The sequence below is a fragment of the Balaenoptera ricei genome, chromosome 9 (genome assembly GCF_028023285.1).
Source record: "Balaenoptera ricei isolate mBalRic1 chromosome 9, mBalRic1.hap2, whole genome shotgun sequence".
NCBI classification, from domain to species: domain Eukaryota; kingdom Metazoa; phylum Chordata; class Mammalia; order Artiodactyla; family Balaenopteridae; genus Balaenoptera; species Balaenoptera ricei.
The window spans coordinates 24,844,723-24,850,184 of record NC_082647.1 but is presented as its reverse complement, the minus strand read 5'-3'; positions in this window follow the sequence as shown (position 1 = coordinate 24,850,184).

Here is a 5,462-nt window from a genome sequence, read left to right as displayed (position 1 = left end):
AATGGTAAACGGGAGTGTTTCCTTAATTTCTCTTTCAGATTTTTCATCATTAGTGTATAGGAATGCAAGAGATTTCTGGGCATTAATTTTGTATCCTGCTACTTTACCAAATTCATTGATTAGCTCTAGTAGTTTTCTGGTAGCATCTTTAGGATTCTCTATGTATAGTATCATGTCATCTGCAAACAGTGACAGCTTTACTTCTTCTTTTCCAATTTGAATTCCTTTTATTTCTTTTTCTTCTCTGATTGCTGTGGCTAAAACTTCCAAAACTATGTTGAATAATAGTGGTGAGAGTGGGCAACCCTGTCTTGTTCCTGATCTTAGTGGAAATGGTTTCAGTTTTTCACCATTGAGAATGATGTTGGCTGTGGGTTTGTCATATACAGCCTTTATTATGTTGAGGTAAGTTCCCTCTATGCCTACTTTCTAGAGAGTTTTTACATAAATCGGTGTTGAATTTTGTCAAAAGCTTTTTCTGCATCTATTGAGACGATCGTATGGTTTTTATCCTTCAATTTGTTAACATGGTGTATCACATTGACTGATTTGCGTATATTGAAGAATCCTGGCATTCCTGGGATAATTCCCACTTGATCCCCATGGTGTATGATCCTTTTAATGTGCTGTTGGATTCTGTTTGCTAGTATTTTGTTGAGGATTTTTGCATCTATGTTCATCAGAGATATTGGTCTGTAGTTTGGCATTTTTCACAGAACTGGAACAAAAAATTTCACAATTTGTATGGAAACACAAAAGACCCCGAATAGCCAAAGCAATCTTGAGAAAGAAAAACAGAGCTGCAGGAAGCAGGATCCCTGACTTCAGAGTATACTACAAAGCTACAGTAATCAAGACAGTATGGGACTGGCACAAAAACAGAAATAGAGATCAATGGAACAGGATAGAGAGCCCAGAGATACATCCGTGCACATATGGTCACCTTATCTTTGATAAAGGAGGCAAGAATATACAATGGAGAAAAGACAGCCTCTTCAATAAGTGGTGCTGGGAAAACTGGACAGCTACATGTAAAAGAATGAAATTAGAACACTCCCTAACACCATACACAAAAATAAACTCAAAATGGATTAAAGACCTAATAAGGCCAGACACTATAAAACTCTTAGAGGAAAACCTAGGCAAAACACTCTATGACATAAATCACAGCAAGATCCTTTTTGACCCACCTCCTAGAGAAATGGAAAGCAAAACAAAAATAAACAAATGGGACCTAATGAAACTTAAAAGCGTTTGCACAGCAAAGGAAACCATAAACAAGGCGAAAAGACAACCCTCAGAATGGGAGAAAATATTTGCAAATGAAGCAACTGACAAAGGATTAATCTCCAAAATACACAGGCAGCTCATGCAGCTCAATATCAAAAAAACAAACAACCCAATCCAAAAATGGGCAGAAGGCCTAAATAGACACTTCTCCAAAGAAGATATACAGATTGCCAACAAACACATGAAAGGATGCTCAACATCACTAATCATTAGAGAAATGCAAATCAAAACTACAACGAGGTATCACCTCACACCGGTCAGAATGGCCATCATCAAAAAATCTACAAACAATAAATGCTGGAGAGGGTGTGGAGAAAAGGGAACCCTCTTGCACTGTTTGTGGGAATGTAAATTGATACAGCCACTATGGAGGCTCCTTAAAAAACTAAAAATAAAACTACCTTACGACCCAGCAATGCCACTACTGGGCATATACCCTGAGAAAACCATAATCCAAAAAGAATCATGTACCACAATGTTCATTGCAGCTCTATTTACAATAGCCAGGACATGGAAGCAACCTAAGTGTCCATCAACAGATGAATGGATAAAGAAGATGTGGCACATATATACAATGGAATATTACTCAGCCATAAAAAGAAATGAAATTGAGTTACTTGTAGTGAGGTGGATGGACCTGGAGTCTATCATACAGAGTGAATTAAGTCAGAAAGAGGAAAACAAATACCATATGCTAACACATATATATGGAATCTAAAAAAAAGAAATAAAAATGTTCTGAAGAGCCTAGAGGCAGGACAGGAATAAAGATGCAGACGTAGAGAATGACTTGAGGACAGGGGGAGGGGGAAGGGTAAGCTGGGATGAAGTGAGAGAGTAGCACTGACGTATATACACTACCAAATGTAAAATAGATAGCTAGTGGGAAGCAGCTGCATTGCATGGGGAGATCAGCTCATGCTTTGTGACCACCTAGAGGGGTGGGATAGGGAGGGTGGGAGGGATACACAAGAGGGAGGGGATATGGGGATATATGTATACATATAGCTGATTCACTTTGTTATACAGCAGAAACTAACACAACATTGTAAGGCAATTATACTTCAACAAAGATGTTAAAAAAAAAAAAGAACTGATAAAAAAAAATAGTAGTAGTTTGAGGGCCATCACTGATGTCTAGCAATACCAAATAAATATCAACCACTGTAGGTAATAAAGGTTTTATCTCCCTTAACATGGGTGTCCCAAGCTAAATGTTCACCACTTTTATGCAGAGTCATCTGTCAATGAAATCTTCCCAGGAGAAGATACTGCCACACTATGCAGAGGGACATCCAGCCACATTGCTCACTAATTGGTCCATACCTATGACCTCTCAGCAGCACACCACAGATGATGCAATAGATTTTGCTTTAAAATAAAAGAATCACTTCTGGACCTGGGAGTAATTTAGGAAACACGTTAGCAACACCTTCACCAATCTCATACTTCACAAACAAAATGATGGAGCTTTTTAATAGGAGGAATAGACCAAAACGAGTCTTCAGTTAGACATAAGCCTCCAAAATCACAGACAGTTCTAATCACTTTAAAGCTACTAAATTTGCCACAATAAGGCAAAATATCATGAAATCACCAGCATCAACAAACATTTCTTCAGTGTCTATGATGAATAAAAACATAATGCATGATGTTAGGGATACACAGAGAAATGGAACACAATATCTGACCTCAAAGGGTTTGTAAGATAATTGAGAAAGAGAACACAGACATTTAAAGTGAAGTGAAATACAAGGTAGCACGAGGAAAACTACAGCACTAGATGAGCATTTAATCTAAAGGGATGGGTTGGGGGAGCAGCGTTTAACTAAGGTGTATTATATATCCCTAAGCCAATCACTGACCAGCATGCTCTACATAGTTACATGCTTAATTGGGGTTTTAAGATAATAGACTCTATCCTAAGGAAATAATCCAATATTTAAGCAAAACTTCAGGCGCAGAATGTTCTAAAACATTATTCATCACCACTGAATAACTGGAAACAACCTAAATATTTAGTAGAGTTTTGATCCAACTACACAGAAAAATTATACACAGCCATTAGAGGAGATACTTACAAATCATTATGAGAAAATACTAACTCCAGTACACTAGTACACTAACTCAAAAACACAGAAACTGTATATGCTTTATGATCTCAACTTTGTGCCTTAAAAAAACTATGAAATATTAAACTAATTATTTGCTCTGAAAATTAGTAAATAAAGAAAATCATTAGGTACTTACCCTGTCATTTTAGGAGGGAAAAAATTTATGAGGGAAAGTTCATTTATAGAGAATAATTCCAGCTAATAAATATAGAAAGAATAGAATTAGAAAATCACGATTTTGAAATCCCCAGTGAAATAATTAATTCAGGCAAGAATCTCAGTGAATGCTAACACCATTAGGTGAAAAGATAATGAGGGACTGGATACTATTTGAAAGTACCAAAATTTCACCCCACAGACTACTTGCCGATCACAAAGGGAAAAAAAATGCAAGTATGTGACTGCATCACTTTAATTGGGGAATCAAACAGCATTGCTCCTAGCAAGATACTCTGATACTATATGCCTCTTGACATCAACTAATATGAGCTACACAGCGTCACCTATGAAACAGTCTTGCCAAAAATGTTAGCCATGGCCTTAGATCTAATTTCCAGTCTGTAGGAAACACAGGGAACAGAGCAAGTCAACTATTACCTGGAAGAAACAATTCCTCATCAAAATGTGAGACATTCTACGAGATTGGTCTCTTCAAAAGGTGATGTCATGAAAAGAAACTAGAGAAACGTAATAAACCAATGGCCACCCTTAACTGTATCCTGGTTTGGAAAACCATCTGGGGGAAACTGAGGACATTTTAAATACAGATTGGGTATTATATTGTATTTGGGAGCTTATTACTAATTTTGATGATCATGTTATTTATGTTACATAAGAGAATGTTTTATATTTTGGAAAGTAAAGAAGCATGGCTCACTCTCCTAAGAGACAGAGATAGACAGAGATGAAGAGAGCTACAGAAAAACAGAGTCAGAAGAGACAGAGAAAGGAATTATTTACGGCAAATTCTAATTACCATTGAATCTAGGTGGTAGGTATATGGTCCTTCATGCTAGCCTTTCATTTTTTTCTATATGCTTAAATTTTTTATCATAAAAACTTGAAAAAAAATGTATAGAAAAAAGACTAAAAAGAAATATACCAAAATATTGACAGTAGTTATGTCAGCATAATTACAGGTGATGTCCCTCTCAGTTAAAAAAATATTATTCTGTAATTTCAAAGAAACGCAGGCATTAGGTAGAATTGTGTGTGAAAAAATAAAAAGCCCTAAGCCTATCCATTTAAGGCAGTTGTGATGTGGGCTATTGTTGCTTTGGTTCTGACGTTATATATATCAGTAGTTTCCAACAGGAAGTTCAAGGCATATTAAGTCATATTTCGAATAGTATCTTGGCAAAGCAATAGGGAGGGCTCCAAAAACAGGCCAACCCAGACACAAACTGCCCCCACGGCTCATTAATAAAGAAGGACATTTTTTAACTCTTGAAAAAATTCAATCCAAAACCTCTGGGGAAATTCTTTTCTGCATAGTTATTCAATAATAGAGAAGGCTGGAAAGCAACAAATGGCAAGAACAGCAGTGGAGAAATGGGGGGAGATCTTGGAATGATAATGGAAAACAAATTAGAGATTAGTTTCCAATGACGTCAGTGAGAAACAGGTCAGTGCTGATTTGGACTGGGTATCGAGGCAAGACTGCCTTTCTTCACTGCTTGCTGAGACCATCTAGTCCCAGGTAATGTTCAAATTGGGAACACAAGAAACCTTCGTCTAGCAAAGCATATAAATAGGAGCCTTCGGGGATTCATTCATCAAAAAAAGAGCAAGAAATGAAATATGCAGAACTTGCCAAGAGACGACAGAGTTAAGAGATAAAGTTACAAAAATATGTAAAAGATATTAATGTCAGGAAGAAAGAGAAAGCATTCAGCCTCGAGCTAAGAATAATGATATGAAATAAAATTAAGAACTGAAAAAAATTGTAGTAAAAATTATTTAAATGATGTCATTGGACCATCTCTTACCACTTGCCTTTAGATTCAACCGAGCAATTTAATAGTCACATGCTTCTTGTACCAGTGCGTGGCTTAACGC